Here is a 26,496-nt window from a genome sequence, read left to right as displayed (position 1 = left end):
GGTTTTCTAGAATACATGTATCAGAAATGCTGTGATGAAAAATTTATCTAAATACTGCTGCAAACACCAAAATACACATACAGTCAGTCATGCGTCACTTAACGATGGGGTTACACTGAGAAACACATCATTAGATTTCGTCATTGTATGAACATCAGAGTGTACTTACACAAACCTATGTGGTACAGCCTACTACACACCTAGGCTATATGGTCCAGCCTATTGCTCCTAGGCTACAAAATCTGTACAGCATCTTACTGTACTGAATACTGTAGGCAACTGTAACACAATGCTAAATATCTGTGTATCTGAACATATCTAAACATTCAAAAGGTACAGTAAAAGTATAGTATGAAAATTTTACTTAAATAGTACACCTGTATAGGGCACTTACCATGAAAGGAGCTTGTGGGACAGGAAGCTGCTCTGGGTGAGTCAGTGAGTGACTGGTGAGTTAATGTAAGGGCCTAGGACATTATTGTAGACTTTATAAACTCTGTACACTTAGGCTACACTAATGATGCATTACTCAATGCAACTCATTGTTAAGTGACACATGACTGTACATGTATTTTCAGCTCCATTATAATCTTACGGAACCACTGTGTATATGTGGTCAGCCACTGACCAAAAATTATTATGTAGCACATTAACGTATACAAATAATCTGATAAAAAACTTCATATAAGCACTTCATAAGCACATCAACTACACAAGCATTTTATCCCTCTATTAAAGAGTATTCCTTCTTTAATGGAATATGTGACATAACTGCAAACTGTTCAAATAAACCTTATTTCCCCACTTTCTATCTACAAAATAATACACCCTTACTCTTGAAAGAGAAAAAATATAATGAAAGTCCTACAAATGCTTTTCGCTTATTTATTTATATGTCTACTCCACCTCAGGGCAGAGTCCATGACTTTTTCATTGGTGCTCTGAGCATCACATATAACAGGTGCTTAATTATGGTTTTAATATTGTTTTAAGTGAGTAATAATAAGTATTTCAAATGTAAAACTTATTGATTAAAATTCCATCAGTATTTAAAACTACTAGCTAACCAGGTACCAATCAGCAAACCATTCAGAACAGTGTCTCAAAGTTCATAGATTTTGCTGAAGAGCTACCCTCTCCACGCTTGCCTTAATTTTTTACACACATACCAAGGATTAGTTAATTATTTTCTTCTTCCAATCTTGAGTTTTGCCTTAGTTTACAACCATAGACTAGGAAAGGTGACAGGGAATTTAAACATAATAGATCACAAAGGTGATCTATTATGAGTAGATAAGAAAAGATAATGTCTCCACAAACTTTAAGTGGACAAATCAGGATCATTTCTTCTAGGCTGTATGATTAATGGGAAGAGGAAAAGCAGAAATGTAGTATCATAATATTTATGCAAACTATTTATTAGAGTCTATTTATTGAAGTGGGGACATTAATTATAGTTTAGAAAGTTGTTTATCAAGAAACTGAAATTTAGGCACTTAAAGGATTGTTTTAGCTACTCAGAAAACTCCTTCAATCAAGAAGATAGCATTTCAGTCTTAAATGAATAAAAAATATTTAAGAATACTTGAAAATCATAATCATAAATCAAACAAATATATGTGGTTCAATCCATCTTCTTTACATTGCCAACCGTAATCTTTCTAAAAGGCAAATTCAGCCAAATGGCTAGCTCCTGTGCTTTACATTTTCTAGTGGCTTTCTAATACAAAAAGTCTAAAGTCCTTGACAATACTTAGCCTCAAATTTAAATTTCCATCTTATCTCTTTCCCCATTTCCTTTTCTTTGGCTACAATGCTCTTGGCACATCTCTGCTAAAGTATAGATTTTATACCTCCATTTCCTTATAAACCTCCTGCTGGAATGTCCTTGCCTGAATTCTCCATTTATGAGACACCTATCAATTTTTCTCTGATAAAAGAAAGGGGTTACTAATGATTTATCTTATAGTTGTATCATTATCTCACTCCCTGGCAAAGGCCCTTAGAAGGAGTCGTTAAATTTTATTTACTTGTTTTAATATCTTGTGAAACATTATAAAGTAGTTGATATCTGCTCTGGATGAGTAGTCAAAACTTTCCTCAAAGGCAAAGCAATGTGCCAGTGATCACATTTTACCTTGACAATAAACGACTTCATAAAAAGCCCCTTTAATATGACTAGGAGGGAACAAGCTCTATCTAATCTTTCCATTCATCATCATTCCCACATACCCCATGTAGCTAAAACTGATCTTGAGCTAAGAAGCCAGTGCAGCGTGTATGGAGGCAGTTATCTTTTCTCCAACCACTCACTTATTTCCTCATCTCCCTCCCCTCCCTTCAGCTAGGATTGCGATGATGAGTAAGATGGAATAAATACTCAGTATTTACAATCTAGTCGAGGCTGAGCAACTAGAGGAATCCATACCTAAATATCCAGAATATTTTTAAATGGCCAGCTTGGAAAGCAAAGCCAGGAAAAAATTTTAAAGCCAAGATCTACGAAAGTCAGCTTTCAAGAACAAATGGTAAAAATAGTTATTTTAGGTATCAAACAAAATGATTTACTTGGTCATTACTGGCACCTGAGGGGCAGTTATTTAAGCACTTCCACTTGCCAGCAGTGTTGCTGTGCTGCAGTAGGATATTAAGAGTATGAAACAGAGTTTTAATTCTTGAAATATCAGCATTAGCAATCACCTACAAATTAGGAACAGATCTCTAAAGCAGATCAAACCCATCTTGTTAGCACCATTAAATTTAGTTTCAGTATATTTATAGAAGATCTGCACTTAGTACCAGTTAAATACTGAAGAACAAATTCTAACTTTTGGTGCCAATTTTCATTAAATATATTTTTTTCCTACTGCTTAGGATCATATTCCCTTAAAAGAGACGGACAAGGAAAAACAAACCTCACCCTCTTGACTCATCTTGTGACTCAGAGATACTCTTTTTCATATGTTTTGCCAGGTTGAAACTCATGTTATTTTTCTACTTTTTGGAAGGACAACTTTGGGAGGAATGCCTTAACAGTTGAAAATGCCTACATATTCAATTGACATTATATTAGACAAAATATTAAAATAATCTTCAAGTCATATACTGTTATCTAAAATTTAAGCAAGGTGGCAAAAACTTAGATATTTTAGTCAGAGTTTATAAAACATAAAAAGTTACTAATAAGGAATTGGTAGATTGTTTATACAGAAAACAGACTGTTGAGACTTAACCTCGATCAATTGCACTCTGACGGTTCTCACGGATAAATGTAAAATTCAGATGGTAACTCATTTTAAAAAGTGACTTCAAGAATCTTGTTAATGTTACTACATAAAAGTATTAAGAACTTGCTTTTAGAGAGCTCATGTTGCTACACTAAATTTTAGTATTTTCAACTGGACATATTAATACTGCAGCAATATAATATTAATAGAAATAGAAGGCTATATATTCATTCATCACACTTTCAGATGATGAAACATAAATCATCTCCCTTATATATTTCTCTCATTTAGAAAAAAAGAATACAAGAAATTTCAAAATAGTAAGGAAGAGACCACAGTCTTCTGGTTCTGAAAGCATTGCTATTAATACATACACACCAAGCTGCTATTCAACTGTTGGGATTAAAAGTAAAGACAACTTAAAGAAGTGTGAACTGTTTTAGGTGATGCTAAAATTTTTCAGAATGAAGAGAAAACGAAATAAACAGAATGGTAGAAAAACAAAACTTTCCTCAAATTTTAGCAAATTCCCAATAATTGTGTAGTAGAAAAAAGCAACAAGACTATTGCTTCATCAGGAAATTCTTTTAATAGCTACTTTATAAATAACTTATTACCTATTAATACACCAACTGATTTAAAACAAAGCAAGTATCTCTAAATTCTAACAATAATATTTTGAAAGAAACAACTATATGTAATGTGGGATCCAGGAGAGAATCCTGGAAAAGAAAAAGAACACTCTCCAAGTTTAACCATTTTTTTCACTCATGTATGTGGTTTAATATTCTTTAGCCAATGTTAATTTCTTGATGTTGATAACTGTACTATAATTCTGTGAGATGTTAACATCCCCACTTGGCTGAGGGGTATTCAAGAACTCTATTATCTTTGTAACTTTTTTGTAATTTCTCCTGAGTCTTGGCTCCAATTTGTGACAACTCTTGATTGTCTTTCATGACCTTGAAACTTTTGATCCAGTATTTTGTAAAACTTCCCTCAGTTTGAGCTTCCTGTTTTCTCATGATTAGAATGCATTTAGGCATTTGGGGTAAGAATACCACAGAAATGATATTGTGTCCTCCAGTACACTGTATCAAGGGGCTCATGACATCAATATGTCTTATTACTAGTGATGTTAACTTTGATCACTTGGCCAAGGTGGTGGCTGCCAGATTTCTCCACTATAAATCTACTATCTTTTCCTTTGCAGTTAAAAAAATATCCTGGGAGGAGAGGGGGTAGGGAATACTTTGAGACTATGCAAATACTCTTTTCTCCTCAAACTCTGACCTAATTTTGGCATCCATCAGCAGGTCCTGTCTGCCACATTTATTACCGCGGTATTTGCCTAATAATAAATTTCTTTTCCCATCTTTCTTTCTACATTAATTGGGATGCTCCTGTAAAAAAATACAAAACCAAAACCAGTGCCTTCTCCACCGTTTATTTATTAAAATACTTACATCAGCATGGACTCATGAGTATTTTAGTACATGAATTAAAATCCAATACTATCATTATTTTGTTAGTCAAATTGTTCCAGCTTTGGTCTTTATTAGATCTTCAGGTTGGCTCCCATGCGGCCTTTCAACAACCTCTTTTTTTTTTTTTTTTTTAGTACTTCCTTAATTTCTGGCACCATAAGATGTTCAAGGCTTATCCCAACTATACGTACTATTTCTAAGACACGATTCTCCAATCTCTTTTGTACAGCAAGAAATTTGGAACCATATTATAGGATGAGAACCATTAGAAACTACTACTCCAATACAGGATCCCGGAATCTCTATCTTAGAGGTATTTTGGAAAAAAGCCATCAGACATGGCAAAATTATCTATGGAAAAGCTTGTACTGAATAACTCCTATGAAGATCACAAAAAAAAAAACCTCACAGTGTTATCAACAGAAGTTACTGAGAAGTTTTTCAACATAAAGATTAACTGAAAAGCTTTACAGTTTTTTATAAAGACACCTCCTACGAAGGTAAAGGGCTGTATTTTCATGAGACCCCAATGAGAAGTAAAATCCACCAGGGGGCGCAGCAGATAAAACCTTCAAAAAGCTCCAAAAAAATTCTCCAGTTTTATAATGATCTTGTTGTGTACCAAGTAGAAGTTTAATATTTATATTCTGCACAGTTTGACTACCAAATGAACAAAGCAAAGAGAGCACCCTATCAGTATTATGACAGACTTGAAATAGTATATTATGAAATAAACATGAACACAGTCATACATGTATGTGTTGTACCTTTTCTTAAATACATGAAAAACTCATCCACTTAAAAGGTCTACATTCGAGAAATATAATCTTAGACTGCAAAAAGTAATGAGTCTTTTTGGAGCTCCTAGATTTCTTACATACTTTAAAGATTATCATGCAATTGTCAAATATGCAAAAACTCGGTATCACCACCAACAAAAGAAGTATCAAATTTTAATAAAAATGCTATTTTTTTTTTTAATGGAGACTCACTCTGACACTCAGGCAGGAGTGCAGTGGTGTGATCTCAGCTCACTGTAACCTCTGCCTCCTGGGTTCAAGCAATTCTTGTGCCTCAGCCTCCGGGGTAGCTGCGATTACAGGCGTGCGCCACCACGCCCTGCTGATTTTTGTATTTTTGGTAGAGACGGAATTTCACCATGTTGGCCAGTCTGGTCTTGAACTTCTGACCTCAGGTGATCTGCCCACCTTGGCCTCCCAAAGTGCTGGAATTACAGGTGTGAGGCACAACGCCTGGCCTAAAAATGCTAAAATAATTTAAGCCAACTTTGAGAAATAACTACCTTCAAATGATGCATTATTAAGTATATGGTTCTATAGGTTTTGACAAATGCATATACCTATGGAAGCATCACTACAATCAAGATAAAAGAACATTCCATGACCCCTAAACACTCCCTTGAGCCCTTTTGCAGTCAATCACCCTTTTCTTACCACCCTAGGCAACCACTGTTCTTTCTATAACTAAATTCTATCTAGAATTTCATGTCTACAGGATCATACAGTAGGTACTCGCGTCTATCTTCTTTTACTCACCAACTTTTTGACACTAATCCATGTTGTTGCATGTGTCAGTTTGTTCCTTTATACTGCAGAGCAGTATAGTCCATTATATGGATATACCACAATTTGTTTATGCATTCATCTGTCGATAGACATTCCTGTAAAGCTACTATAAATATTAATGTGTATTTCTGTAAACAAATGTTTTCCTGGAACTGCTGGGTCACAGGGTTAAGTTTTCAGAAACTGTCAGTTTTCCAAAGTAATGTACCATTTTACTCTCCCATCAGCAATATATGATTATTTCAGTAGCTCCACATCCTTGCTAACATGTGGTATTGCCTATTTTTTCATATATTTTTATTAGTGAATTGTGCTTTTAAAAAAAAAGCGTTATCTAAAAGATTTGTGAAATTCTCTATATACTGATCCAAGTCCTTTGTTAGGTATTTTCTAATAGTATTTTCTCCCAGTCTGTGAGCTTGCCTTTTCATAGGTGTCTTTTTAAAACCAAAACCTTTCAATATTAATGAAATAGAATTTTTTCCCTTTATGATTCCTGTTTTGTGTGTACTAAAAGTCTTTACCCATCCTTGATCATGAAGATTTTCTCCTGTTTTCTTCTAGATGTTCCATTGTTTTATGTTTAAATCTATGATCTACGTTATACGCCTTTTAAATATATGATATAGATAGATAGATAGATGACTTTTTATTCCATACAGAAATATAGCTGTTTTGTTGAAAAGGCTCCCTTTACAACGGCACCTTTGGCAAAAAAAAAAAAAAAAAAAAGCATATATATGTAAACATACGTATATGTAATACATATATGTACATATATATGCAATATATATGTACATATATATGCAATATATATGTACATATATATGCAATATATATGTACATATATATGCAATATATATGTACATATATATGCAATATATATGCAATACATATGCAATATATATGCAATACATATGCAATATATATGCAATATATATGTAATACATATGCAATACATATGTAAATATATATGTAATACATATATAATACATATGTAAATATATATGTAATACATATATAATACATATGTAAATATATATGTAATACATATATATGTAAATATATATGTAATACATATATATGTAAATATATATGTAATACATATATATGTAAATATATATGTATTACATATATATGTAAATATATATGTAATACATATATATGTAAATATATATGTATAAAATGTAAATATATATGTATAAAAATACATATATGTAAATATATATGTATTACATGTTTACATATTTAATACATATATATGTAAAATATACATATTATGTGTATAATATATATTTTACATATATGTGTATACATACATAGATATGTATACATACATATGTGTATACATACATATGTGTATACATACATATGTGTATACATAGATATGTGTATACATACGTATGTATACATAGATATGTGTATACATACGTATGTATACATAGATATGTGTATACATACGTATGTATACATAGATATGTGTATACATACGTATGTATACATAGATATGTGTATACATACGTATGTATACATAGATATGTGTATACATACGTATGTATACATAGATATGTGTATACATACGTATGTATACATAGATATGTGTATACATACGTATGTATACATAGATATGTGTATACATACGTATGTATACATAGATATGTGTATACATACGTATGTATACATAGATATGTGTATACATACGTATGTATACATAGATATGTGTATACATACGTATGTATACATAGATATGTGTATACATACGTATGTATACATAGATATGTGTATACATACGTATGTATACATAGATATGTGTATACATACGTATGTATACATAGATATGTGTATACATACGTATGTATACATAGATATGTGTATACATACGTATGTATACATAGATATGTGTATACATACGTATGTATACATAGATATGTGTATACATACGTATGTATACATAGATATGTGTATACATACGTATGTATACATAGATATGTGTATACATACGTATGTATACATAGATATGTGTATACATACGTATGTATACATAGATATGTGTATACATACATATGTGTATACATACATGTGTATACATAGATATGTGTATACATACATACATAGATATGTGTATACATACATAGATATGTGCATACATATATGTGTATACATGCATACATATATATGTGCATACATATATATGTGTATACATACATACATATATATGTGCATACATATATATGTGTATACATACATACATATATATGTGCATACATATATACATATATGTACATGTACATGTACATATATGTATATACATATATATGCGTATACATATATGAATGAATGAGTCTGGACCCTCTATTCTGTTTCATTGATTTTAGTCTACCTTATGCCAGTAACACAGTGATGTTTTATGGTAAATCTTTAAATCAAGGAGCTGTCCTTTTACTTTGTTCTGTTTAAAAACGCTGACTCTTCTAAGACCCGTGCATTTCCACATGGAATTAACCATCAGTTTGGTAAATTTTTAAAAATCTTGTTAAGAATTTGATTGGGAAGGTCTTGAAGAAGCTATAGATAAGTCTGAGTAGAACTGACATCTTTGTAACAAGTCTTCTAATCTATGAATGCAGTATGTATCTTCATTTGTGTAGGTCTTTTTAAGTTCCAATAATTTTCTGTAATTTGGAGTACAGATTTTACACATATCTGGTTAAACTTATACCTGAGTATTTTACAATTTTACTCTATTATGCATGGTACTTGTCCATTTCATCTTTATTTGTTTTTTTTTTTTTTTTTAAGATGGAGTTTTGCTCTGTCACCCAGGCTGGAGTGCAGTGGCACGATCTTGGCTCACTGCCACCTCCGCCTCCTGGGTTCACACCATTCTCCTGCCTCAGCCTCCCGAGTAGCTGAGATTACAGGCATGTGCCACCATGCCCAGCTAATTTTTGTATTTTTAGTAGAGATGGGATTTCACCATGTTGGCCAGGATGCTCTTCATCTCCTGACCTCGTGATCTGCCCACCTCAGTCTCCCAAAGTGCTAGGATTACAGGCGTGAGCCACCGCTCCCAGCCCCATTTCATTTTTAATTGTTCTTTACTATTATATAGAAATTACACTGTTTGGGTATATTATCCTTGTATCCTACAATCTTGCCAAATTCACATCAGTCCTCGTAACTTAACATTTGCTATATATATAAAACCATGTCATCTGGGAATAAAAAAATTTTTACTCCTTCCTTTCCAATCTCAATGTCTTTTTCTTTTTCTTTTTCTTGATCATGTTGTGACTAGGACTTCAAATACAACGTTGATTAGAAGTGGTCAAGAGTGGAAAATCTTGCTTTCTTCCCCAATATTAGGCGGAAACCATTCAGCCTTTCATCATGAGATATGAGTATGAACAAAGTAAAGGTTTTTTAGTAGATGCCCAATATCAGGCTGAGGAAGTTCCCTTCTATTCCTAATTCGCTAATATCATGAATAGATATTACATTTTGCCAAACACTTTGCTGTAATTACTGAGATCATGGTTTTTTTTCTCTTTTGTCAAAATAGTAAATTACATTAATTTTTGAATGTTAAAATCGCATTCCTGGTATAAAAATCCCCTTGGTTGTGTTTTATCATCCTTTTTACACACCACTGAATTTGACTTGCAAATACTAAATGATTTTTTGCACATATATTCTCAAACAATGTTGGTTTATATTCCATATTGATTTTATTATGTCTTTGGTATTACCATCAAGGTAATGCTAGCTTCTATTTTCTAAGAGTCTAGATAAGACTGAGTTTCTTTCTTTCTTTTCATTAAATTTGATAGAATTTACCAGTAAAGCCGTTTGACCTTACTATTTTCTTTGTAGAAAGATTTTGAAATATGAATTCAATTTTATTAACTAATAAAAGGCTATTAAGATTTACTATTTCCTCTCATTGTCAGTTTTAGTAACTTGTTTTGCAAGGAATTTGTCCATTTCATCTAAGGTATGGAACTTATTGGCATAAAATTGCTTCTAACATTCTTTTGTTATCCTTTTAACATCTGTAAGGATCTGCAATGATTTCAGTGCTTTCATTACTGATACTGTGATTGTGTTTTGTTTTCTAGATTGCTCCTTCAAAATATAAATACCACATACCACTGACTTCCTCCTTATATAAAAAAAATGACTAAAAATGACCAACACACTAGAACTCATTCACCCAATGAATGGTGTCCAAAGATGTCACAAAACAAGCTGAACACTTATAACAATCCTAAAAATACATTCTTAGAATTATTTTCAGTGCTCAGTGAGCTTCACGAGAAAATCTAGCATAGAAAAGCCATGTAACGTAAGCAGTCACAAGAAACCTTGAAGATGACAAACTCAAGATGAGGAAACAAACCCAAGGAGTGAGGTAAGCTGCTCGATGTTATAAAGCTTGATGACAAAGTGAGGTGACTGGGATTTCCTGAAATACTTTCTGATCTAATTTCTTTTCCTATGTTAGTTCCATCTGAAGAGTCAGCAAGGAGCCTTAGGCATCATTTCTATTCCCCCAACCTGCATTTCTGGGCTAAATGTGGAGAAAAGAGAATAAGAGTCTTCCCACTCTAGGTTGATAAAAATCAGACCATGTTTTACTAAGACGTCCTTTCTAACCCTTCTCTCAACATGTATATTACCGTTTTTCCTACTGAAGGCCTGTGTATTATTGTTTTTCTCCTTTTGGTTTATCCACATTATGGTTCAAATCAATACAGGCAGTAAGTTAATGAAAAGCATGTATTCATAATATCATACAAATATACCTTCAAGTATTCTGTTATTAATAACCCTGCTTAAAGATATACTGTTTATTTTTTTAAACTAAAATGTATATTGCTTAGTTCAATGATACATCCTATATTCAAAAGATCTGGCTCCTAAAGCATTTCTTTGTTCTATATATTAAGTCCAATCCCATCCCATTACATCACATTTTCCAGATCTTCCTCTTATTTTATCTACTGTTCCTATGTGATGTTGCATTTGAATGTTAGCTGCACCTTTCTTTAGCTTTGTACCACACTCCACTCCCCACCCTATTTTCCTTTAAAAAAAATTATATTTCCACAAAAGAATGCATATTTAAGAGTCTTCTTTTACTTTCAGCCTCCATTATTCAAGACTTACTTACACGTATGGCTCCTCCAAAGCTTAATGTGGTTTACTGCCAAGAATGTCATACTGCATCCCCCAGTTTCTTTTTTTTCTCTCGTTGACTTTTATCTTAACATTAAAAAATTCCACCACATAATTCATATAACGGCTTTTACTTTCTTCTTGAAGACATTCTTCACAGACAACTCTGCCATTTCGTTCTAATTTGAACCAACTGCTTTCTAGGCCTATGGCATAGTTGTTATCCTGAGATTTTCACTGGTGTGTTAGTTAGGAATTCCGTTTCTGGGGTCTCATTTCATCCTCTTTCTTGAACTTCTATTTCATTTTGCTAGGTACATATTCAAGAACTCGTTTAAGTTAACCTTCCCAAGTCCTTAAATTTCTGAAAATGTCTTTTTTTGTTCTTACATTTGAGTGATCATTTGGCTGTTATCAAATTCTGGATTAGAAACTCCAAACTTTGAATGTATTACTCCACTGCCTTCTACCAACTACTGCTGCTGTGAAGAAGTCCAATGCCAGCGGACTCCTATTCTTTTTAGGTAACAACTTCTATGTCTGGAGGCTTTTAGGGTTTTTTTACTCTTGAAATTTTAAAATTACAAAACAAGTTGAAACTAAACATAGATGTTCTTTTATCTAATCTTGGCAATCAGAATGCTTTTAAACAAAACATTCAATTTTTCAAGAAAGAGAAATTTCTCCTTTTATTTCACTGATTATTTCCCCTTCTATTTTATCTAATACAGCTCCCGAAATTTCTTTCAGTCAGACACTATCACTCTGTGTTCTCCAAATCATTCTTTCCTTGCACATTTTTCCATATCTTTTATCTTTTGCTCTAACATTCTGAGAAAGATTCAAGAAGTTTTATTTTTGTTACGCAGATAGCTAGACTTTTTCACTAGCTAAAGTAACTGACTTCTTCAAATTACTCAAATTTGTGCTAGATAACCAGATTACTATACGTCATGAACCTCATTACCGAAACTACAAATTTCTTAGTGCTGCCACAATACCAAAATTTGACAGTGTGGATAAAGCAAATAAAGCTAGTCCTTTCCTTTTCTTTTTTCTTTCTGTTTTTTTTTTTTTTTTTTTTGAGATGGAGTCTCGCTCTGTCTCCCACGCTGGAGTGCAATGGCACAGACTCGGCTCATTGCAACCTCTGCCTCCTGGGTTCAAGTGATTCTCCTGTCTCAGCCTTCCAAGTAGCTGGGATTACGGGCACCCACAACCATGCCCGGCTAATTTTTCTATTTTTAGTAGAGACGAGGTTTCACCATGTTGGCCAGGCTGGTCACAAACTCCCGACCTCAGGTGATCCACTCGCCTCGGTCTCCCAAAGTGCTGGGATTACAGGTGTGAGCCACTGTGCCCGGCCAGTCCTTTACTTGAGACTACTTGTTTAAAAACTTGAAATATTTAATATATACTAGAGAGTTCAGGGAATTTTTTTTTTTTTTTTTTTGAGACGGAGTCTCGCTCTGTCGCCCAGGCTGGAGTGCTGTGGCATGATCTCAGCTCACTGCAAGCTTCGCCTCCCAGGTTCACGCCATTCTCCTGCCTCAGCCTCCCAAGTAGCTGGAACTACAGGCACCCACCACCACGCCCGGCTAATTTGAATCCAGGGATTATTAAAAATCGTCTGTAACACTAAAACAAGGTAACCCAAAGTATTTAAGTTCATGTACTATACTTAAGAAAATCCTTTGTTCTTCTCATCATTACTTAATTCTAATGCTTTACTGAGAGCAGGCAAAGCATAAGTAATTCTCAGTGACTAGGTGAAATAAATCAGAATTCAGATCACTAAATTACCAAGTAAATGATAAATGACAGCTGGTAAATTGTCTAAGAAACATTAACTGTATAATAAATTTATGAAGATGTTAATGTAAAGCAACAACTGCACAAGTCAATTTCGAAATTAATGGCATACAATGTTTTAACAATAAATGGCATTTTAGGGCCAGGCACAGTGGCTCACACCTGTAATCCCACCACTTTGGGAGGCCAAGGCTGGTGGATCACCTGAGGTCAGGAGTTCAAGACCAGTCTGACCAACATGGTGAAACCTTGTCTCTAATACAAATACAAAATTAACCAGGTGTGGTGGCACACGCTTGTAATCCCAGCTACTCGGGAGGCTGAGGCAGGAGAATCGCTTGAACCCAGGAGGCAGAGGTTGCAGTGTGCCGAGATCACGCCATTGCACTCCAGCCTGGGCAACAAGAAAGAAACTCTGTCTCAAAAAAAAAAAAAATGCTGAAATGAAACAGGAAATCAAATTAACTACAGATAACCTTTTTCTCTGAAAACACTGTTTTCAAAACAGCAAACCTCCCTGAGACGAATGTGATTAAGAGCAGACATTAACAGCAAAGTTATTATCCTTAAACTTTCACATCACCTGTAAATACTCAAACCAGAAACAAAACTGCTTGAATGTGAAACTGTTTACTAAAAACAGAAACAGCGTTCTAACGGCTAGAAAGGTTTCTACTGGCAGTTCATTATGCAAAAGGAGAGGTTCCTTCAGAGTCTGCCAAGCTCTTCTTAGGGGACCTTATAACAAAAGAGAGATGAGAAATCTTTTTAGATAAAAGATTTAATCTTTCACCTACATTTAGTCTACAAAACAGCCCTTGTGTTTACTAATTTTATCTAAACCATTCAGAATTACACTGGCTTTATCAACAATTAGCTGAATCTGATTTTCCACTCTTACTTTCAATTGTGCCCCAATCTAGTCTTCTGCTTAAATTATCTAAAGTAATATCTTGCACTCAGTCACTTTTCCACAGTTATCATGCCAAGTTAGAACTAAGGCTTCCACTTTGAGCAAATCACCTCAACAGAGTATACATTTCCTATTCCAGAGAGGTTAGCCAACAGACAGAAATAAAGTCACAATGGCCTAGAATAAATTCAATAAAAATCCAACGCTGAATTGAATGACATACACATATATATATATACACACACACACACAATATATATATAATTCTGATATATATATACATCAGAATACCTATGTCTTAGACAAATCTAGTCTTGCCTAGAATTATTCATGTAGACAATTATAACATTAATTTTGTTAAGATTTACTGAAGACAGACTATATAATACTATGATTAAAAATATTGACTATTAAACATGATGGCCTAAGATCAAATCATGGCTTTGTTACTTCACCTGCTGTGTGACTTAAGCCAGTTATTTAAAGTCTCTTTGCTTCTATTTCCTCATCTGTACAATGGGGAAAGTAATTGTGCCCCTCTCCTGAGGTTAATATGAGGATTAAAAGAATCAACGTATGTAAAGTGCTTAGAATAGTTCCTGGGACATGGTAAGCACCATACCATTATGGATTGTTATTATTTATGAAAACAAATGGGGTGACTAGTAACTACCAGGTTTTCCCAAAGGTATACAGCCTTTAAAATTATCCAATGAGTTGTCTATGTAATCCAGCTCTGAGCTCTTGCTAGCTGATTCAGTCAACCAATATTTACTCAGCATCTGCTTTATGCCAGGCATTATGCTTCCACTGTCAAAGTCCCAATTCTTTTACTGGTGAAAATTAGTTTAAACAGCCACTTATTATTAAAGTTTACAGTCTGCATGCCATTCTGAATTGTAATTAAATAATTATTTCTTATTGATTTTATTCTTGGTTACTTCCTTCTCCCCTTTTCCATTTTATTTAAAAAGCCCCAACTTTTCAATAATAGAAAATTTCAAACACACACAAAGGTTGAAAAAAGAGTATAATGAACTCTATATGCTCATCATCCAGTTTCAACCATTAAACATAAGAAAAATGTTATCTATATCCCACCTCAGTTATTTTAGAGCAAATCCCAGACATATCATTTCCTTGTAACTAATCAGTATTATCTTTTTTTTTTTTTTTTGAAACGGCGTTTCACTTGTTGCCCAGGCTGCAGTGCAATGGTGCAATCTCAGCTCACTGCCACCTCCGCCTCCTGGGTTCAAGCAATTCTCCTGCCTCAGCCTCCCAAGTAGCTGGGTTTACAGGCATGCACCACCATGCCCTGCTAACTTCTTACATTTTTAGTAGAGATGGGGTTTCACCATGTCGGTCAGGCTGGTCTCGAACTCAGGTGATCCACCCACCTCGGCCTCCCAAAGTGCTGGGATTACAGGGGTGAGCCACTGCACCTAGCCTAAACAGTATTATCTCTAAAAGATAAAAACTCTTTAACACATCGTAACATTATCACACCTAAAAATTAATTATTCGGTATCAAATAATCAGTGTTCAAATTTCCCCAAAGGTCACAAGTGATTTTGTAGATTTTTTAAATCAATCCAGATGTGGCAATTAGACAATGTGTTGATAAAATGAAGATGACCTTGATAGCAGTGTCAGTGGAGTTATAGCAGCCGAAAGCCAGACTGCAGTAGGCCAAGAAATTAGCAGAAATAAGGAAATAAAGGTGATTGTGTAGGCTCTTCTTTTTTTTTTTTTTTTGAGAGGGAGTTTCGCTCTTGTTGCCCAGGCTGGAGTGCAATGGCACGATCTCGGCTCACAGCAACCTCCACCTCCTGGGTTCAAGCCATTCTCCTGCCTCAGCCACCCGAGTAGCTGGGATTTAGGGATGCACCACCACACTCAGCTAATTTTGTATTTTTAGTAGAGACGGGGTTTCTCCATGTTGGTCAGGCTGGTCTTGAACTCCGGACCTCAGGTGATACGCCCGCCTCGGCCTCCCAAAGTGCTGGGATTACAGGCGTGAGCCACCACGCCCGGCGGCTCTTAAGAGGTTCAAATACGTGAAAGAACAGAGAGAAACTTCCAGGTACATGCAGGATCAAAATCAGAGAAGTCGACTGTGTTTATAAACTGAAGAGAGGAAGAAGCTGAAAACATATGGGAAAATAAAGAGAAACTTAACAAAGTAAGATCCTAGAGATGAGATAGCACAAGATCAAAAGCACAGGGGAAGGGCTAACCATGAAAAAGGGAGGCCTGATACTGAAGGAAAGGAGGTTAAGATTAAATGTGAGATCAGACAAGTTTCTCTTGTGGCAGGCAGACGTGAGGCGGGAGGCCAACACTTAAATCATCCCCAAGTTTTCTCAGTCCCTAGTTTTCTCAAGCATTAGGAGCAAAATCATTTATTAAAACCAGGTAAGGCAGGCAAGTTTGGGTAGAATGCTGATGATGTGGATAACATATAAGGAGACTGAGAGAAATAACTACACAGGTCAAAGAATTAATCCACATTCTAATCCTACACAGCTTTCAAATGTCACCCCTTCCAGGAGGCTTTTCTTAATTTCCTTAACCAAAGGTAATTTTTCCTCCTTGGAACCTGTGTTTTTATTTCTCATAATAGTTTACTCATACTGTAATAATCTATGGATTTCCCTTTTTCCCAGTGGCTAATCCATAAGTACTTGGTAGGTGCTTAATTATCTGTGTGGCACAGGAAAGAATACAGTATGTTACAGCATATAATTTAGAGTCCTGTTAAACTTTTTTAAAAAGTAGCACAACTTTACACTGAAAGAAGAAAAGCTGAGAGGACACTGTGGCTGGGGCAATTAAATAAGGCCAAACAGAGAACACTGGCTTGAGCTAGGTATGGAAGGGATGCGAAGGCATGACAGGAATTAACCTAAATAGGGAAGTATAAATAGTGAAGTGTGTCAAGGACTGATTTCAACAATCTTATAATATGAAAGTACTATTCACAGATAAAACTAAGCTCTTCCAATAGTAAAGAGGTTTTGGGAAAAAAAAAAAGCAAAAAAAAATTACTACAATGTGTGGGTGAACAAAAAAAGTGGCAGTTTTAATGTGGAGAAGGTCATTTTTGGGAAATTGATCCAAATTGTAAGGAAAATATGATAAAAAAAAAGCATATAAGATTCTAGTGAACCAAGCAGGAAAAAAGAACTATATAACAGACAATATAATTTAGATAGATTCACAGCTGGCTGAACAATGACAAGTATAGATCTTTAGTGACAAGGCTCAACAGTTTAATCAAAGTATAGATTAAAGTGATAAGAAAGACTTACTACTAAGTTCTGAGGATTAACTGAAAAGGACAGCTTTAACAGTGTATGAAATCTATTTCAAATGCTTACCACACAAATAAAAAACCATGACTTTTGCCATCCCAGATGTACGTAAGGAACATCCATCTGCCTTTTGCCCTAGGACATTTTTCTCTGGCCCTCAGTCCCAGATTTAAAGAATGAGCAGCAGAAAAGAATCTGGGAACTATGGTTCCCTCAAGACTTCTGTTCCTTGACTGAGAAATAAAAAATTAATGTCCTAGTACCTCATCCCCATTGGAGTTTATGCTAGCAACAACCAATCCCAACTCTAATGCAGCCAAAAGCCTAATTACAGACCTCTGCACCTCTTTCTTTCCACTATCAAGTGGAGGAATAATTCATGTCACATGCTCAAACTAAATGGTAAACAGAAGCTCAATTTTGAGTGGAATTCTTTCAATTCTAGAGAAACTATAAAACAGACTCATTGCAGGGCGCAGTGGCTCACACCTGCAATGCCAGCACTTTAGGAGGCCGAGGCAGGCGGCTCGCCTGGGATCAGGAGTTCGAGACAAGCCTTGCCAACATGGTGAAACCTCATCTCTACTAAAAACACAAAAATTAGCCAGGCGTGGTGGTGGGTGCCTGTAATCCCAGCTACTTGGGAGGCTGAGAGAGGAGAACTGCTTAAACCCAGGAGGTGGAGGTTGCAGTGAGCCGAGACCACGCCATTGCACTCCAGCCTGGGCAACAAGAGCAAAACTGTTGTCTCAAAAAACGCCTGACTCACTGACTTTACCAGAGACAAGTATTATAGATCTACATAACACCCAAAGCACCAGTCTGTAACTTCTGCCTAGACCATATTCTGTAGATAAGTTAACTGTGCAGTAATGACTCAAATAATAGTTCTCAAGTCCAGAAGCCCACTATAGTCTACAAGAGGGTTCAGTAAGCTTTTTTCTAAAAGGCCAGGTGGTAAATATTTTAGGCTCTGTTGACCATATGGTCTCTGTTGCAATTACTCAACTCTGCCACTGCAGCACAGAAAACAGAAAAATGGGCATGGCTATGTTCCAATGGCTATGTTTTATTAATAAAAACTGCTGGTAAGCAGCAGTTTACCAATATTCCTGGTCTACAGGGTAGTAATTAGGTCTAGTTTTGGTCAATTCTAACACTGTTCTAGATGTAACATTTTATTTCATGTTTTAAAATAGAAACATACATGCCCTCATATGATCCTAATTATATTAAAAATTTACAAAAAGGCTGGGTACAGTGGCTCATGCCTGTAATCCCAGCACTCTGGGAGGCCAAGGCAGGTGGACTGTTTGAGGCCAGGAGTTCAAGACCAGCCTGATCAACATGTTTCTACTAAAAATACAAAATTAGCCAGGTGTGGTGGCGCTCACTTGTAATCCCAGCTTCTTGGGAGGCTGAGACACAAAATTGCTTGAACCTGGGAGGTGGAGGCTGCAGTGAGCCGAGATCATACCACTGCTCTCCAGCCTGGGTGACAAAGCAAGACTCTAAAAAAAAATTTTTTTTTTTTAATTTAAAAAAAATCATTAAAAAATCTGGGAGGAAATAGCAAAATAAAATGTAAATAGTGATTGGGATGGAAAGATTATGGATAACTGGTCATAGGTATCACCATTTTTTTTTTAAGTTTAAAAAACTGTGGAAGTTACAAAATAGCAGATAAATTAATAAATAAGTAATTTGGGTTTAGGTCAACTGCTATTAAAAAAAAATAAAGGCCAGGTACAGTAGCTCATGCCTGTCATCCCACTACTTTCAGAGGCTGAGGTGCATGGATTGTTTGAGCCCATAAGTTTGAGACAAGCCTGGTAACATAGTAAAACCCGGACTCTACAAAAAAATGTTTAAAAAACTTAGCCAGGAGTGGTGGTACATGCCTGTGGTCCCAGCTACTCCAGAGGCTGAGGTAGGAGAATCGCTTGAGCCCCAGTGAGCCAGGCTGCACCGAACCATGGTAATGCTACTGCACTCCAGCCTGGGCAACAAAGGCCAACTTTGCCTCCCTCTGTCGAGTTTTAAACTCCCTCTATCCAAGTTTGTAAACACAACAACAACAAAAAAGCCCCAACAAAAACAACTCAAGGTACTTATTAATACCTGAGAGTTGAAGGAGAATGAAGTTAGTCAAATAAAGAGCTGACCAAAGACCACTCTACCCAAACTCACAAACAAGCAAAGGTGGTAATAGGAATGAAAGAAATTGACAAGTGTTTTGGGGGAAAAAAAAGGAGACTGCTGAAACATAATGAACAATGGGGAAAGTGGTCTTAACAATACAAAACAGAAGTGACACCTTATCTCAAGCTAAGAGGTCTCCTCAAGCAAGGCAAGCCCAGCCTCAGGAACCGGGGCTGAAGAGGCTATGTCTGCTTGCAAGGAAGGTTCAGAATGGTTGTGGCAGTTCCAGAACCTCATGATATCTTAATCTATTGGCCTCTATTCCAATTCTTACAATCTCCTCTTTCCCAACCATTGTCCTTTCACACAAAAGATCTTATTATTTTTCTCAATTAACATAAGCTCCCTGGGTCATCTTAACTGGTCCTTCATTCAAGAACTTCTAAGCATGTAATTTTCTAAGTTCTCTAATACAGCCAAAAGTAACCAGCCCATCCACACTCCTTATACTCCTCATTCTCCCCAGCAAATATTTTACAATAGCAATTTGGTCTACCAAAGTTCTGCCTTCAATAAGAACTTTATTTTATGCAACCATAAAATAAGTTAATGTTCCAATTTGTTCATGATAATGGGATCATTATTATCTTCAAATCCAACTAAGTCAGACAACCAATCTAGATTTCCATTACTTTGAAAGTGTGCAGACTACAGCATTCCTGGAATTTTATTTTTCGAGGGTTCAACAGACAACAAAATCTAACTCTAGGTAGTTGAAGCAAATGTTGTTTTTCAATGTTAGAAATTGTTAGGAGGCTAAAAAATGAGTCTGGGTTGAACTTTTAGGAACAATTCACAAAACCAAACTACAGAACGAGGCCATCAAAAAACATACAGTTTGGCCATCCCAAATCCAAAAATCCAAAATCCAAAATGTTCTGAAATATGAAACTTTTTGAGTGTTGACATGGCATGCAAAAGAAATGCTTTTTGGAGCATTTTGGATTTCAAATTTTTAGATTTGGGATGCTCAGTCACTATATATAATGCAAATACAGGCATACCTCAGAGACATTTTAAGTTTGCTTCCAGACCACCACAATAAAGTGAATAAAGCGAACTACATGAATTTTTTTGTTTTCCAGTGCATATAAAAGTTATGTTTACGTATTACTGTTGTCTACAAAGTGTGCAATAACATTATGCCTAAAAAAAAACACATACACCTTAATTTAAAAATACTCTATTGCGGCTGGGCGCAGTGGCTCACGCCTGTAATCCCAGCACTTTGGGAGGCCAAGACAGGCGGATCACGAGGTCAGGAGATTGAGACCATCCTGGCTAACACGATGAAACCCTGTCTCTACTAAAAATACAAAAAAATTAGCCCGGCGTGGTGGCGGGCGCCTGTAGTCCCAGCTACTCAGGGGGCTGAGGCAGGAGAATGGCGTGAACCTGGGAGGCGGAGCTTGCAGTGAGCCGAGATTGCGCCACTGCACTCCAGCCTGGGCGACTGAGCGAGACTCTGTCTCAAAAAAAAAAAAAAAAAAAAAACTCTATTGCTAAAAAATGCTAAGGATCACCTGAGCTTTCAGTGAGTTGTAATTGTTTTGCTGTTGGTAGGTCTCACTTCAATGTTGATGGCCACAGACTGATCGGGGTGGCTGTGACAATTTCTTAAAATAAGACAGCAATAAAGTTTTGCCACATCATTTGACAATTCCTTTCATAAAAGATTTTTCTGTAACATGCAATGTTTGACAGCATTTTGCCCACAGTAGAGTTTCTTTCAAAATTGGAGTCAATCTTTTCAAACCCTGCTGCTGCTTTATCAGCCAAGTTTATGGAATATTCTAAATTCTTTGTTGTCATTTCAGTAATGTTCACAGCATCTTCACTAGTGGACTCCATATCAAGAAACCACTTTCTTTACTCACCCATAAAAATCAACTCCTCATCTGTTCAAGTTCTATCATGAGATTGCAGCAAATCAGCCACATTTTCAGGCTCCACTTCTAATTCTAGTTCTTTTGCTCCTTCTATCACATCTGCAGTTATTTCCACCATGAAAGCCCTGAACCCCTCAAAATCACTCATGAAGACTGGAATCAACTTCTTTCAAACTCTTGTTTATACTGATACTTTGACTTCCAATGAATCAAGAATGTACTTAATGGCAAATCTATAATAGTGAATCCTTTCCAGGTTTGTTTTTTTTTTTTTGGAGAGAGGGTCTCGCTCTGTCGCCCAGGCTGGAGCACAGTAGTGTGATCTCTGCTCACTGCAACCTCCACCTTAAGAGTTCAAGCCATTCTCGTGCCTCAGCCACCTGAGTAGCTGGGATTACAGGCATGTGCCAGCATGCCTGGCTGATTTTCATATTTTTGGTAGAGATGGGGTTTCACTACATTGGCCAGGCTGGTCTCAAAACCTCAGGTGATCCACCTACCTTGGCCTCCCAAAGTGCTAGGATTCCAGGTGTGAGCCACTGTGCCTGGCCCTTTCCAGAACGTCTTTAATGTACTTTGCCCAGGTCCATCAGAGGAATGACTATCAAAGGGAGCTACAGCCTTACAAAATGTATTTCTTAAGTAATAAGACTTGAAAGTCGAAATTACTCTTTACTCCATGGGCTACAGAATGGATGTCGTGTTAGCAGGCATGAAAACGTTACTCTCTATGTACATTTCCATCAAACCTCTTGGGTGACTACCTGCATTGTCAATGAGCAACAATATTTTGAAAGAAATCTTTTTTTCTGAGAGGTAAGTGTCAACAGTAGGCTTAAAATATTCAGTAAACCATGCTGTAAACAGCTGTGCTGCCATTTAGGCTTTGTTGTTTCATTTATAGAGCACAGGCAGAGGAAATTTAGCATAATTCTTAAGGTCCTATGATTTACAGAATGATAAATGAGCACTGACTGTAACTTAAAGTCACCAGCTGCATTGGTCCCCAAGAGGAGAGTCAGTGCCACCTTCATCTTCTGGATAACTTGTTGCAGCTTCTGCATCAGCACTTGCTGCTTCAACTTGCAAGTTATGGAGATGGCTTATCTCCTTATACTTGAAGAACCAACCTCCACTAGCTTCAAACTTTTCTTCTGCAGCTTCCCCATCTCTCTCAGCCTTCAGAGAATTGAAGAGTTAGGGCTTTGCTCTGCACTAGGCTTTGGCTTAAGGGAATTTTGTGGCTGGTTTGACCTGCTATCCAGACCATAAAAATTTACTCATATAAGCAATAAGACTGTTTCATTTTCTTATCATTCGTTTGTTCACTGGAGTTAGCACTATTAATTTCCTTTAAGAACTTTTCCTTTGCATTCATATCTTGGCTAATTGTGTGGCACAGGAGGCCTAGCTTTTCGCCTATCTGGGCTTTTGACACACCTTCCTCAATAAGCTTCATCATTTCTAACTTCTGATTTAAAATTAAAGATGTGTAATTCTTTCTCACTTGAACAATTCGAGAAAAGTGTAGGGTTATTAACTAGCCTAATTTCAATACTGTTGTCTTAGGGAATAGGGAGGTCTGAGGAAAAAGAGAGAGTTGTGGGAATGGCCAGTCAGTACAGCAGTCAGAACATAGACAACTGGACTAAGTTCACCATCTTACATGGACACCGTTCATGCTGCCCCAAAATGATTACAATAGTAACATCAAAGATCACTAACCACAGACCACCATACAGATATAATAATGAAAAGGTATGAAATACTGCAAGAATCACAAAAATGTGACACAGACAGGAAGTGAAAACATGCTGGGAAAATGGCACAGACAGACTTGCTTGGCATAGGGTTACCACAAACCTTCAATTTGTAAGAAACACAATTATCTGCAAAGTACAATAAATCAAAGCATAATAAAATGAGATACACCTGCATACTACCCAAAGCAATTTACAAATTCAATGCTATTTCTATTTAACTACCAATGACATTCTTCACAGAATTAGAAAAAACTATTTTAAAATCCGTATGGAAGCAAAATAGCCAAGGCAATCCTAAGCAAAAAGAATAAAGCTGGAGACATCACAAGACCTGACTTCAAGCTATACTACAAAGGCTACAGTAACTAAAACAGCATGGTACTGGTACAAAAACAGATATACAGACCAATGGAACAGAATACAGAGCCCAGAAATAATGTTGCACACCTACAACAAATTTGACAAAAACAAGCAGTGCGGAAAGGACTCCGTAATTCAATAAGTGGTGCTGGGATAACTAACTATATGCAGAAGACTGAAATTGGACCCCCTTCCTTATACCATATACAAATCAACTCAAGGTAGATTAAAGACTTAATTGTAAAACCTAAACTATAAAAATCCTGTAAGATAAGCTAGAAAATACCAGTCTAGATAAAGGATCTGGAAAGATTTCATGACAAAGACGCCAAAAGCAATTGCAACAAAGATAAAAACTGACAAATCAGACCTAATTAAACTAAAGAGCTTCTGCCAAAGAAACTATCAACAGAGTAAAACAGACAACCTACAGAATGGGAGAAAACATCTGCTAACTACGCATCTATCAAAGGTCTAACATCCAGAATCTCTAAGGAACTTAAACCTAAAAGCAAAAAAAAACAAATAACCCCATTAAAAAGTAGGTAAAGGACACGAACAGACACTTTTCAAAAGAAGGCATACATGCGGCCAACAATCATATGAAAAAAATTCTCAACATCACTAATCATTAGAGAAATGCAAATCAAAACCACAATTAGATACTGTCTCACACCAGTTAGAATGGCTATTACTAAAACATCTAAAAATAACAGATGCTGGTGAAGATGCAGAGAAAAGGGAACGCTTATACACTGCTGGTAAGAATGTAAATTAGTTCAGCCGTTGTGGGAAGCAGTGTAGCTATTCCTCAAAGAACTTAAAACAATTACCATTTGACCCAGCAATCCATTACTGGGTATATATCCTAATGAATATATATCATTCTAACATAAAGACACATAGACACATATATTTACATTATTCACAATATTATTATTCACAATAGCAAAGATATGGAATAAACCTAAATACCCATGAACAGTAGACTGGCTAAAGAAAATGAGGTACATATACACCATGGTATACTACGCAGCCATAAAAACACGAGATCGTGTCTTTTGCAGCAACACGGATGCAGCCGGAAACCATCATCCTAAGCAAACACACGAACAGAAAACCAAATACTCCATGTTCTCACTTGTAAGTGGGATCTAAACAACAAGAACACGTGGACACAAAAATGGGAACAACAGACATCAAGGCCTACTTGACAGTGGAGGGTGGGAGGAGGGAGAGGATCAAAAAACGACCTATCAGCTACCATGCTTATTACCTGGACGGCAAAATAATCTGTATACCAAAGCCCCGTGACACACAGTTTATCCATATAACAAACCTGCACATACCCATGAACCTAAAATAAAAGTTTAAAAAAAAAATGAGGTACACTTGTATTCCAAAACCCCCCCAAAATTCAAAACCCAAAACATTTCTGGTCTCAAGATTTTTGGATAACGGATACTCAACCTGTATTCCCTGTCCATAAGGAAGCCGCATAGTAAATTTGAAAGCTTCTGGCTCCAGAGCATTGCACACACCAACAAATCCAAATCACAACCAGAATCCTACCAGCAAAAACAGTAAAAATAGGAAAAGAACAAACTCTGACTCACTTCTACCTTCCAAATCTCACAAGTGTATCTGTGGCAGAAATAAAGTAACATTAAGAACTCTGACTGCAAAGGGATCTGAGATATATACCTGTGAGTTTTACAGTTTCTACATACCAGAAAGTTTGAATAGTACTGAATACCTTTGGTAATATAACATGAAACTCTGGTTTCCACACCAACAAACATACTACAGTGGGAGAGTATAGAAGACAACCAAATTAAGGGAATGAAGCTGCTCAGAGGATATAAAGAAATTAGGATTTGAAGATGGAGGGGAAAGTGGGTGGGGAAAAGAGTAGAGTAGATAGGGCTAAATAAATAAAACTACCATGTATATGAACAGTGTAAACAAGGACTTAAGAACTACTAAGTCCTTGTCTTGTATTAGTAAATACTAAATTATAAATAAAACACACTATAAGAATAATTGTTGCTTTATACATCAACTAGTTGTTTTTTAGACTTAATTCTTAACCCTAAGAGCTAACAGTAACCAAATAAAACTAAAATTTATATTGTAATGGAAAACCATAGAGGGACGATCCTGTATTTTTTAAAGGGACGGCAAAATGAACATGCCCTTGATACAACGTCCCATTAACGGGTACCATCAAATTGGATATGGTAAGTGACCAGACTGGTCACTGGTCTAAGCTAAGCCTTAAAAAAAAAAGGAAAAAAAGCTTACTGGGATATTAATACAAGCAAATTAATTCTAAATTAACATCCAATCTTTCAAACATTAAGCTTCTATCAAAGATATACATTAAAGACCTTTTTCAAACTTAAAAATAAGACATTTTAAACATTAGAAAAAGGCTTTAGACAACAGAATTTTATTCTGAAAGTTTGCTGTTCAGTCAGAGAATCACCCCTACCCCTCCCTAAAATGTGAAAAACAAAAAACTCAGTGATTCTATTTGTTCAAAAAAGAAAAAGAAAAAGAAAAAAAAAAAGGACTTAATGAATGTTGTGTGCCTTGTCTGTCTCTTCTTCCAGAAAATACGGAAAGCTGTACTTTCAAGCCCCAACAGTGGCTGCATAACTAGCTCCGGCCCATAAATATGAAATATGAGCACCAGTGATATAAATCACCTCTGGGCCAAGGCAGATAAAAGCACTGCCTACAGGTCCTTGGATTTCCCT

The 26,496-nt window shown here is 35.9% G+C and overlaps 1 protein-coding gene across 3 annotated transcripts in view; it reads right to left on the bottom strand.

Moving 5' to 3' along the window:
* PPP3R1 (protein phosphatase 3 regulatory subunit B, alpha) overlaps window positions 1-26,496 on the bottom strand; it is a 74,587-nt gene that overhangs the window by 12,305 nt on the left and 35,786 nt on the right. The gene's annotated exons all lie outside the window — the stretch shown is intronic.

This window comes from Gorilla gorilla, chromosome 12 (genome assembly GCF_029281585.2).
Source record: "Gorilla gorilla gorilla isolate KB3781 chromosome 12, NHGRI_mGorGor1-v2.1_pri, whole genome shotgun sequence".
Classification (NCBI taxonomy): domain Eukaryota; kingdom Metazoa; phylum Chordata; class Mammalia; order Primates; family Hominidae; genus Gorilla; species Gorilla gorilla.
The sequence above is the reverse complement of the archived record's forward strand: the minus strand, read 5'-3'. Positions and strand labels throughout refer to the sequence as shown.